The following is a 12684-nucleotide window of genomic DNA, read 5'->3' as shown; positions in this document are numbered from 1 at the left end:
CTTGGACTAAGTGGAGGAGTGTCCAGATGTGCTTGCAAGCATCCCCACGGTGCCCCGCCGTGTAGGGCGTCTTGTCCTCTGTACCGACAGGGTCAGGATTGCACCTGTCATGCTGTCAGCTTTTTCCTCAGAATTGAAGTCACAGAGTGCAGTGGGGCTCTCAGGAGAGCAGAATTTTGTTACAATGTGGTGAGCCCCCCCCCCCCGCCCCATTAAAATCACCCCCTGATCATGAAGGGAAGCTAAGTGTTTATATTAATCTCCCTTAGGGAGTGTTTCCAGAAACATCCCAGTTGACCCAGCATTTGCCTGAAGATCATTTTCTCTGGATAATGTTGGTCCACTCAGTTTTCATACACCTACACACCCTCCCTTCCTTCCTTGTATCTTTACCTGTGTTCTAGAGCCCAGAAACTGTGTTGAAACAATGCAAATGGGGCTTAGCCCTTTGCCTTGGCCACGTGATAGGTCTTGGATGTCCAGACCAGGCACACGGTAAGCACGTGAACAGCTCAGGGCATGGTCCATGCAGGTCCGCTATGTGGTTGTTGGGGAAAGGATTCCTGTGTGTTTCATAAGGGTATTTTCAGCTTCCTATGGGTTACAAGACAAGAGACATGTGTTCCTTGGGGGGGCAGAAGAGGGTGTGGGTCTCATGGACTCCTCGCTCTGTTGGGAGAGGAGAGACTGTAAGAGACCCACCAAGAAACTCCTGTAAGAACAGTGCTGACTGTGAGCCTGGTGGCCTGGCTGATGGCCGGGGGCGGGGGGGGGGGGGGGACCACACGAGCTGCCGGAGAAGGGGAAGGCACGCTGGCAGTGTCGAGTGGGTGAGTACAGGCTGAGCTTGTTAGTGACCCCTCCCCGACAGCCTCGGGCAAGGAGGGAAGTTAGGAGGTCATAGAGCCAGCAAACAATTGATTGAACATGTCGCATGCCCCAGCATATTTGGGAGGTCACTAAGTGCATTTGAAAGGCCATTCAACCATTTGGAGAAGACAAATGGATGGGCAGAAAGCCAACATCTGAAGCCGAAAGCCAGGTCCAGTTCATTCCCTGCACCAGAATATAGGTAATTGTTAGCTTCAGCAAGGGCAAGATAAAAAGATAGGTTCACTCCTTGGCCGTGAACATCTCTAAGTAACAAGAATGTTGGGGTAGGAGAGCTCTGCCTTTCAAGAAAGAAGCCAAAGACAGGCACTTTGGGAGGCTGAGATGTGAGGATTGAAATTCGGAGCCAGTCCTATCAGAAAAGTCCCTGAGACTGCTATCTCCAATATCAGCAAAAGACCAAAGTGGAGGTGTGGTTGAAGTGGTGGAGTACAATCCTTGAGCAAAAAAACAAGCAAGTGCAAAGCCCTGAGCTCAAGCCCCAGTGAGAGGGGAGGGAAGGAGGGAGGGAGGGAGGGAGGGAGGGAGGGAGGGAGGGAGGGAGGGAAGGAAGGTAGGTCAGTGTCCTGAAACATGAACTTGACCCATACAAGAATGCCTTAGTCGTACTGCTCAGTACTTAGGAATTCAGTTATCTGCCTCCCCCACCTGCGGGAAGAAGAAACAAATGTAATGTGAAAGAGGAAAGGTCTGGATGAACTTGGGCCTCCATGACAACTTGGAGACAGGAAAGCAGATGCCCCGATGAAAAGGAGGTGGGTGTGAAATCCATGACCACACGTTGCTCGTGCGGATGCCACCTGCCAGGGACGGCTCTCTCACAAGGACCTGGCGTCCTTTCTGCTTCAAGATGACGCAGACCATCACTGTATCATGTGGCCATGCAATAATGAATGCTTCCAAGGTGATTCTGAGTCATCACTGCAGAAATTACGTAAAACAAAGGATGCAAGAAAATGAGAATTACCTTCATGTCATTGGGAAAGGACTTGCCCTGTGCTATAGGAAAAGCCACGCTAGGCTGCCCAGCCCCTCTGTGAGCCTCAGTAACTGAGGCCACACTCCTATGGGATATGCATACCCATCATGGTATGATGGGTAGCCATGAGAAGATTGGGGTGACCTGGCCTTCTGTATCCTGTCAGCCTAATGACTGGGCCTGAGGCCGGCCACTTGGCTCCTGAGTTCTGCTGCCTCTGCATCCTCTGTCCTCATTCTAAGCCATGTCCCTCAGGGCAAATGGGACAATGTGCCAAAAGCACTGTGCCTGACTCAGAATCCTCTGGTACCACTTGTGTTCCTAATGCCTTAGTGAAGGACTGCCAACTGAGTGGTTTGGGAACAACAGAAAGTCATTGCTCTCAGAGTTCTAGAATTTGCGAGTCTGAATCCAAGGTGTGGCTAGGGCTGTGCTCCCTCTGAAGCCTCTCCGGCCCTTCCCTGACCAGTCTCATTTCCGAGGGCCGTCGATGTCTCGCTTCAAGCCCTGCCTTTGTCACCCCACATCCTTCTCTCTGGTTTCCTTTTTTCCCCTTCTTATAAAGAAGCCAGTATTGGATTTTAGTCTCAGCCTAGGCCAGTATGGCCTCATCCTAATTACATCTTCAAAAACTATTTCCAAACCAAGTCACATTCTGAGGTTCTAGGTAAACATGACTTTTGGGGGAGACACTATTGCAATCCAGCAACATTTTGTCCTGGTCTGATTTACAATGTTTCTGAGAAAGATCTTTTCCAGATAGCCACCTCCTTTCCTCCACCAGGATTCTCTTACCCTGAAGCCTAAAAAGATACCCAAAGTTGCTTACTAGAATTCCCTCCTTTGCCTCAGAGTTGTGTTCCTATTAAAGTGCACACAGTTCAATAAGCGTATTAGTCTTGTTTTGATTTAAGTCATATTGAGCAGAACATCAAATGTGAATGTGATTTTTTTTCAGACCTTATCCCAAATAATGAAAATGCCATTTCTGAAGCAGATCCACATTTAATCACTTTCCAGCCCCTAACGAAAGTAGGCAAGTCAGATGGCCTGTTACCAGGTGAGAGGCAGAGACCCTCCTTTATCATGGACAGGATATTGCATGGCACGGGAACTTCAGCTCCATTTTTTCCACATGTGAAATGGAGTGGTTTCCTTCTGTGGGATGCTTCTGTAGGCATGGAACTAGGCCATGTGTACAAGTGTTGAAAATCGCCTGGGAAGTAAGTACTCAGCTCCCTTCTCTGGGTGGCAATTGTATTGCCAACAATTGAGCTAGTTTTGCTCAGGGCTTGCTCGACAGGTCCCCGATGGTTTGCATTTGGGAAGTGTCAAGAGCGTGGTGGGGATCTGTGCGAGGAAAAAGAATGGAGGCAACAATCTCTGGTTCCCATAGCATCTGAGCATCTGTCCGGGGCAGGCACTGAACGGACCTCCTGGGGTGGTGCCCCCACTCTGTCATCTGGTGCTTGCCAACTCCATCTCAGTCCTGCTGTTTGTAATCACTTCTCCCTCAAGCAGAGGGTCTTGCCCATCTGGACTTCCCAATTCTTCCCAGACTGGGTTGATTTAGGGAGCAGGAACGTATGGTAACTCCATAAGATTGTCCTGGAAAAAATAGCTTCATAAATAAAGTGGTGCCTCAGGTGGTCCTAGAGCAGACAGGGTTGGGCAATTCCGTGTGGATACTGACAGTCATTCTGATATACGCACACATGCCAAGCAGACCCACACCAATCTCTCAGCCGCAGAAGAGAAAGAGCTACAAACACCTCACCCTCAATTTCCAGCCCTGAGTTGCCTGAGTGTTTTGGTCAATGGACTTGTAAGGGAGTTGGCTTAATCATTCAAAGCTGATCAGAAAACGTTCCTTAAGGGAGAGGCAGGGCATCAGGGCTGGATAATTCCCATGTGTCAAGGTCATTGAACTTAGCCATTTTCTTGTAGCCTGCTGGCTTCTTGTAGCTACCTCCAAGTAATGATCTAATCTGTGTGATGCATAGAGTCCTTCTAAGGCCATCTTGCAGGAATCAATCCCGAAGGAAAGACTGTTTCCTGGAGGCTTCTGTTAGAGGAGGCTCTGCCCAGTGGGTTGGGGATGTATGTCTGCTCACAGACCTCTACTTTTTACCTCAGCTATCTCTACAGGGCCTCTCATTCCCCAATGTGTCTAGTAGGCAGCACAGTCTTTCTTCATCCACAGGGACTACAATTCCAGGACTTTCTGCAGATGTCAAAATCTGTGGATGTTCAAATCCTTTATATTGAATGGCCTCGTATTTGCATATTACTTCTCCTGTAGTTTTAAGTGATCTCCAAGTTACTGACAATACCTAATAGAACTTAAATGTAAATAGTTGTTAGAGTAACAACAGGGAATCCGTACACGTTCAGTACAGGCACAGTCTTCCCCAAATATTTTCAGAGGTGAGGAACTAATTGACCTAGAAGAGGAGATTTTGATGCAGTCCAGAACTCTGACATGGTTATGATTAACTGTTTATAGTGAGAATCAGGATCAAAAAGCAGAAAATAAAAACCATACGTTTATTTTCTGATGGGTGGCAATTACCAGCTTGATCACTGGATTGCATAGTGCCTTGGAGATTAGTAAAGCACACTTCTGCCCAAGGCAGAGCTATTTCTAAACCCTAAGTAGCTTAAAGACCAAGCAGGTCTAGGAGTAATAGAGAAAGTAAATCTTAAGTAATGAGTGGCGATGTGTGCCTTCATGCTGGAGCCTGGAGCTGGGAGAGTCCCAGGAGGCCTGAGCAGCCCGGGTATGCAGGTTATGGAGCAGATGGGGAGGCGTAAAGAGGAAGCACCAGGTGTGGGGTGGGACACCCACCTTACTATCATGGAGCGCATTGGGTAGTAAAGTAAGACCTCTTCAGAAACCGCCGAAGCCCATCCTGCCCAGACTTCCCGAAGATCGGTCCTATGTGTTGCCTTGCTGGACCACCCTTCCCATTCCAGGGTTCGGAAGGACTCCAGGCAGGAGCCAGCCTTCCTTTTAGGTGTACCATCCGATCAGAATAAAGAGTGAGTAGCTTGCTTGCTTCTACAAGAGAGGAGGGGAAAGCAGGATGAGGTGGGGGGGCGGGGTGGGAGAGAACCCCCCTCTCCACAGGGAAGGCACGTGGGTGGCAGAGAAACGCTTGCCTGCCCTCGGGAGAGAGGGGAAGCTGTGCAGTGCCTCCCTTTCTCCAGGCACTTCAACACTGTCTCCAACTCTCTCTCCCATGACTAGTTTATTGTAGTTCTTTAATTAACTTGGCATCTGATGTTACACTCTCCTTGATTGTTTGATATCTAAAAGATAAAAATGACTCTCTGTAAACACACGTTGATTTTTCTCATCTCTATGTTGCATTTGGCCTTAGCCATGGCTGACCGTACAGCCCTGCTTTTGTTAGAATCTGAGCCAGCATGCTTTATTACCTACTGGCATGGCTTGCTGATGGCACCTGGCACCAAACCAGAGACAATCTTCACCAGACCAGGGAGCCTGGGCCCGGCCGGTTTCTCCTTCAAGATGGGCCTGCAGGGCCTGCGATGTTAGAATTCTCATTTCCTCTCCTAGGTCAGCTCCTCTGGCATACTGAACAACTTGCAACGCACACCTAGTATATGGCTATTTAAGGATTCTGTTTCAATATGAGCAACACGCATAAAAAGTACAGAACAGTGCCTGGCACATATTAAATGCCAGGTGACATCGCCTATTATTTCGAACATCATTAGGATCTATTATAACCAAATTACATATTTATAATAATCCATTATAGTTTACTCATGTGTAAAATGGGGGTGAGTCCCAGCCTGCCTGCCTTTAAATCTGAACACACGCACCTGTTTGCCGTCAGCAGGAGCTTAGTGCACATGTATCTGATGAATAACACAGCTATAAATGATACGATCTGGACAACCTGAAGGCATTTCTCTCTCTTCCATTGCTAGTTCCAAATGTGTCTGTTTCCAAAAAGGGCCCATGTTGGCTATGTTGCTCTTTGGGCCAACATGTTGATGTTGTATCAGCTCAGGACCTCAGAGAAGCAGATGCCAGGGAAGGATTAGAGATGCCTTAAGATGTACTGAGGGAAATGCTAATGGAGGTGAAGGGGAGGGAGCCAGGAGTTGGGGGATTGCCGTGCAGTCCTGGTCTGCTCAGAGGAAGGATGAAGGAAGGGTGTGGAAAAATCACCTTTGATACCAAAAAAAAACAAAAAACTGCAGCACCTTGACTGGGCTTTTTAATCTCATGGGTGTCAAAGAATGAATCCATGGACAAAAGAAGAGAAGCAAAAGAGCAGATATTTATTGAAGGAAAGGATAAGCAGAGAGCTCTCAGTAGATGGAAGGGAGTCCCAAGGGAGGGTCATGTGTGCAGTTCACATCAGGTGGGAGAAACCAGTGCCAGAGTTAACTTGGAGCAGTGACTTAAGACCTTGGCATCTGTAATGTCTTCAACAAAGAGCAATGCATTTTAGCGAGGGGACATGACAAAAAAAAAAAAAAAAACCCTAACAGATGTCTGTTTTAGTGGTGGGAAACTACGAGAAGGCATATATATGTAGTGAGTGGAAAAAGGCTGATTTGTAGATTCTCCTCTCTGAGCTGAGGGTTCTCTTCTTGCTATGGACCAGGGAAGGACATGGTTCTCTAAGGAACTCCTTGGCCTGCTGTTGGCAAGAAAGAGCAATTCAGATAGTGTTTTCTGCAAGGCTGTTTCTTTCTTTTTTTTTTTTTTTGGCCAGTCCTGGGCCTTGAACTCAGGGCCTGAGCACTGTCCCTGGCTTCTTTTGGCTCAAGGCTAGCACTCTGCCACTTGAGCCACAGCGCCACTTCTGGCCGTTTTCTGTGTATGTGGTGCTGGGGAATCGAACCTTGGGCCTCATGTCTACAAGGCACACGCTCTTGCCACTAGGCCATATCCCCAGCCCCGCAAGGCTGTTTCTTAAGTGCTTCCAGCTCAAGGTAGTATGCCAAGCTCATTCCTGTAATTCGGTTACTTAGGAGATGGAGATCAAGAGAATCCTACTTTTAGGCCAGACTGGGCAAAACGTTAGCAGGACTCCCATTTCAGCCAGTAGATGGTGTGTTGGTGTGTACTCGTCACTCCAGTGTAGACAGGAAAATTGCCATCAGGCCAGCCCAGTCATAAAAATGTCTAAATCAAAAATGAATGGGAGGATGGCTGAAGTGAGAGTCTCTGCCTAGCAAGTCCAAGATCCTGAGTTCAAAACCCACAAGTGCCCGGGGCGGGGGGGTGGGGTGGGGGGACATGCAGTAAACATGCAATTGACATAGTGAGAAGGACAGGCAAAGGGCAACCATCTAAAAAGCATATATGAGTTGCCTGGCCTCGCTCTGGGATTCAAAGAGGCCTTCTCTGGGGAAGTTACCTGGGAGCTGAGGTCTGAAAAGTGAGTATTGATTTGGTAGGCAGAGGTGGGAGATAAGACACTTTGAGCAGAGGAAGGGTCCTGAGGTTAGAACAAAGGCCCATGTGTTAGTTTCTCATCCTGTGACAGATTCTCCAGGGAGACTATTTAAAAGCTCATAGTCGCACAAGCTCCACTGTTCCTGAGCCTGTGGCCAGCATCATGGCCGCAGGGCATGGCGGCACGGAGTTGTTCTCCTCTTGGTGGCCAGGAAGCAAGAGAAAGAACAGGAAGGAACTGAGGCCAAGAGATACCCTTCCCCCATGACCCATTTCCTCCGAGTAGACTTCACCTTCCGTAGCTCTACCAATTCTCCATAGGGAATCCATCAGTGAATTAAACCATCTATGGAAACCCCTCATGGGCACACATAGAGACGAGCTTTGCTAATCTTCCAGGCAGTTCTCAGCCCAGTCAAGCCAACCATCAAGATGAACCATCACAGCCCAGGTGGCTTAATACAGAATGAGCAAAGGGAGAGAGAGGTAAAGGCAGATGGCGGGGCATTCTTGAGCCTGTGTTCACGCTTTAACTCCCTTATATGGGCAGAAGGTGACCCATAGAGGGTGTTAGGCGGAAGAGAGAGATGCTGCATTGACCCAGCCATTCTACTCCTAAGAAACCTTGGGACTGCAGCTCCTTCTGGTCTCTTTCCATCTTCACTGCAGCTAAACAAGGGAGAGTTCCCCTGCCAACATTACACAGTGCTTTGTGGTTGGGGAAACTTTTTATATTCATCCGCCCACTAGTTTATCACCAACCCCATAGTCTAGAGCCGAGGCCATTGGGCCCTGTGACTGTATGTGATTTGCAGAGGGACATCCAGCTAGTAAATGATCTGAAGTCACTGGGTGTCGTTCTTGAATTTGCATCCCACATTCCATCACAAGATGCGGTGGCCTCTTGGGCCATGTGTTACTTCCGTCCCTGCCCTACTGTGGTTGTAGGTCACTGTTAAGCTGGGCCCTGGAGGAGCCAGGGAAGGCTGATTGCTGCAGTGGTAAGTGGGCTCTTGAGGTTGATGAAAATGTCATTATCCTGGTCCCAATGTTGCAGTAAGTGATGATTCAGATGTCCTTTGTTAGATGAAGAAAACAACCTCTCTTTGGGGTACCTTTAAACACAAAGATAAAAATGATAAACATGTTGTTAACTGGCTTAAAAAATAGCCTTGGGGTTAGCCTGCTTTGAAAAGTTTGTGGCTGCAAGGGAACGTTGTTGGTGATTCCATCTAGAAAGAAGGCACCCAGGCTCTGGGGGCCCAGCTCCCTTGACCTCCCCGATTCAGCTCTCCGCATGTCCGTGGCAGATGTCCCCAAGACAGATCTGATTCCACCATCGCTGGACCATCGCCCTTGTTGGCTGGCCTGTGGGGGTGCTGTGCCAACCCCAACCCCACCCATACATGATTCATTCTTCTCGCTCACTGATTGGCCACAAAATAGAGATGTGTGCCACAGCTTCTAGAGTGTAGGCCAGATGTAGATCCCAGGCGTGGAGCCACCAGATCTCCCAGCCTCTGCTCTCTGGTGTCTAAAGTAGACTGTGCAAGTCATGGATGTGCCGTCGCATTTGCTGGGGACCGTGACAGTCCGGCCGGGCATTCTTTAAGAGCAGAGCTGGCTTTTTCATGTGTGTGCGCGTTGTGTGCTTGCTTAGGTTTTCCACTCAGGACTAATGCTCCATCACTTGAGCCACAACTCCACTTCCTGCTTTTTGTGCATTAATTGAAGGTAAGAGTCTCTTAGATTTGTCTGCCCAGGCTGGCTTTGAACCACGATCCCAGCTCTCAGCCTCCTGAGTAGCTAGGACTAAGGTCTGGAACTGGCTTTGGAAAGGTGGCCTGTGTTTATCTCTATGGATGGATAGGACATTTATAACACAAAGCCCTTAGTAGCTCCTTCACACCGATCTGGTCACTCCGTCTATGTTTCTAAGCAACTAGGAGTGAGTGAATGAGTAAATGAAATATATATTCTAAGCAAGTATGTTTGATGCAGAAAAGAATGCGGTATTTGTGGAGTAAATACAAGTAGAATACAAAAGTATAACAGCAGGATGAATGGATTTTATTTTACACAGCTACCATCATGAGGAAGGGGAGGAGTGAGTTCTCCCAAGCGGTGTTTCCCAAAACCCTTCCCACAAAATAAAGGTGTGATCTGTTGTCAGATACATTTGGGAAACAAAATTATACAGATTTCTTTGATTGCAGGAAATTTGAGCCTTCGAAATGTCCATGTGGATTCTTTGAGAGAAGTTTAGGCCAGGTTTCCAAAACTCATTGTATTGCACTGTATCAAATTGCTATTTTGTAGTTTTGAAAAAAATGCTTATGAACTAGGGAAATAGCTGAGTGGTAGCGCACCTGCTTTGCATTGTGTGAGGCCCTGGGTTCAATCCTCAGTCCCTCAAAATGTCTTGAGAAGATAAATAGGTCCAATAGCAGAACTTTCAAATGATTCAGCCTAATAGTTGATGATAGAACCCTTTTAAATGTCATTAATGTTTCACGGAGCTCAGTCAGAAAACATTGTTCTCTAGAACATCAACGTGAGCGAACGCAAGGCTTTGAGGTCAAATCCAGTTACCATCAAGAAATTTAAAGGAATTATTTTCCTAACAATTCAATGCCTTGTTCCCCAGGGCAGCCATTTGAAAACCACAGTTGAGGGAGAAATTCTGTGGGAAGACAAAGCGCTCAGCTACTGGAGTTCAAGGTCAACCTTTTCCCCCTCCCAAATGACAAGTCTAGTTGAGCCCGGAAGGGCTGAAGAGTTAAGCGTGATGATCAGGAGAGGCGGCGAGGCACCCGGGGTAGTGCCTAGGCATCCTGGTTGTCCATCTGGGGTTGAAGAAGATTTACATCTGAGTGGGGGATTGCAGGGAACGTCTGCACCGGTCTGGGGAGACAAAGTCAAGGCCTCAGATGCTGCTCCCACAGAGGCATAGCAGCAGTACAGCCAGGAACCTGCGCATCCTTACTGCAAGGTCAGGTTTTTTGCCTTTGTGCAGCCTGCCCTCCCGTAAAGCCGTGAACCTGCTCTCCACACGTGCAGACGGCCAGCCCCAGGCCGAGCTCTGGCTCCTGATTCCTGTGGACCCAAGTCCTCTCCTCCCTCCTGCAGATGGTGAGGCGCTTCCTCCTGCACTTTGATGGCCGCTGGTCCAGGCTTTGCACCTGGCCTGTGAAGGAAGGACAATCAGATGGAATTTCTTTTTCCTGGGGGGAGAGGGGTGGTGAAGATTAGGATTTGTGGACCAAACTTATATTTGCTCTTGGACAGGTGGGAAAAGCAGAAAGTTGAGGCTTGGTAGACACGATTACAAAACATTGATGATCCACAGGGAAGTCACTTAATTGCTCTGTGGTCTAGCTATCTATCTTTATTTTTATTTTATTTACTTATTTTTGAGACAAGGTCTTACTCTGTGATATAGGCTGTTCTTGAACTCCCTACATAGCCCAGGCTAGCTTCTAACCCACACTTCTCTTGCTTCAGCCTCTGGAGAGCTAGAATTACAGGTGTATATTACCACACCCAGCGGATTGCTTATCTTTCAGATGTAGGCATTCCTCCAGCCATGGTGGATGGAAGGCATTACCTTTTTTTTTTTTTTTGGCCAGTCCTAGGCCGTGAACTCAGGGCCTGAGCACTGTCCCTGGCTTCTTTTTTGCTCAAGGCTAGCACTATGCCACTTGAGCCACAGCGCCACTTCTGGCCATTTTATGTATATGTGGTGCTGAGGAATCAAACCCAGGGCCTCATGTATACGAGGCAAGCACTCTTGCCACTAGGCCATATTCCCAGCCCCGGAAGGCATTACCTTTGAAGATGTGAAGTATCACAGCTAAAAAGCAGCAAGTGCTCAAAAGACGCCTCGCCATCTTCTGTGACTGCTGACCTTTGATGTTTCCTCTGAGCTCTTGCTTTGAGATCCCTTAGCAGGAGTTGGGAGCTGAGGGAAATTGACTAGTCGTGCTCTATTTTATTTAGTTTGGTTGACTTTGGCCGGGGTATGTACTGTATGGTTTGTGTTGTTCCAAAGTGAGGTCCAGTTGACAGCGGGGAAGCTGGCCATGGGCTAAATGGCTCTGTGACCAAGGTTTGTGCGGGGATTCTGTCAGGAGGGACAGGAGGACAGGAACCGAGCCGGGGCTCAGTGGGGATGCACGCAGGCTGCGTCGTGACCCAGTCACGAGGGAGGTGATGCTAGCAGAGCCCTCTCCCCGGGGAGTGCGGTGACTGGAGTTGCTCGCAGAGCTGGTTCTCAGATGGCCATTCCTGATCATGAGTATCTATCCATCCTGTGATGATTGTGTTCCCCCTCAGGGACATCCCAAGGCAGCCCAGGGTGGAGGGAGTTGTAGACCGAGTCACCCCCACGCCCCCCCCTCAGCACCACTGACGTTTTCGGGGCGCACAGGTGCTGCGGGATTTCTCAGTGCCTGCGTGGACACCAGAGCTGCGTCTGCCTACAAGCGCAGGGTCAGCTTCCTCAAACGGGGTACTAACAGCCTCGGGCAGATCCAAAAGGCTTTCTGCAGAAAGATAATTTTTCTCAATGTCTTTTCTAACCAGTCTGTGCTAAAATGTGCTCTACAAAAAACCCCATATGTCATGAGATCTGTCGAGAGACAAACAAAACAAGACTCTAAAATCAAAGGCATTTGGAGAGGTGGATTCTTCATTATTTTTCTGGAGAATTCACAAGACACCCATTACTGGCATCTGTCTGTCCATACACAGAGACGTGTGCATCTATATTTGTATGCACATATAAATAGCTACATACATAAACACGAGACACACATCCATATGTGTAGATTCAGGCACACGTGTGCAGACATTTACATATACGTGTCTGTAGCACATACATGTGCACACACGTGGTCAGTGCCAAACACGAACTCTCGTGAAGTGCTTAGGACGCGGCAGGGCTGGAGCCCCCCAGCATTCACTTGAGGAAATGCTGCTTTAGACCTTTCTTTTTTTTAGTTGTTTTTAAGTGGGTTCTGCATAGCCTGGTTCTTAGGATGCTGGACACACAGTGACCCCTCAGTTGCTGCCCGTGTCACTGTTGGGCTGCTGAGTGTGTCTGAGCTCACACCTGCGCACACTCCCGTATCACTGCGTCCTGTGTGCATGTGAGCTTGTGCCTGCACGTGCTCGCCCCCGCCCGTGAGTCAGGCGTCTCCCCAGGGAGATGTTCCAGCACGTGACCCCCCGCCCCAGACCACTGCCCTTCGCTCCCTGTGTTTCTGCTTAGGAAGTGGGGCGCTTGGTGAGGCTATTCCCCTAAATCAGTTTCAGCACACCGACGTGTTGGGCGTGGCCTAAAATTCAGTGGCACTTAGCCTTGTGTCCG

At 48.6% G+C, this 12684-nt stretch overlaps 1 protein-coding gene across 2 annotated transcripts in view; it reads left to right on the top strand.

The window, feature by feature from the left end:
* Slc39a11 (solute carrier family 39 member 11) overlaps positions 1-12684 on the top strand; it is a 246500-nt gene that overhangs the window by 182234 nt on the left and 51582 nt on the right. The window lies entirely within an intron of this gene.

The sequence above is a fragment of the Perognathus longimembris genome, chromosome 17 (genome assembly GCF_023159225.1).
Source record: "Perognathus longimembris pacificus isolate PPM17 chromosome 17, ASM2315922v1, whole genome shotgun sequence".
In the NCBI taxonomy this organism is placed as follows: domain Eukaryota; kingdom Metazoa; phylum Chordata; class Mammalia; order Rodentia; family Heteromyidae; genus Perognathus; species Perognathus longimembris.
Note: the sequence above shows the minus strand (reverse complement) of the source record. Positions and strands in the feature narration are given on the sequence as shown.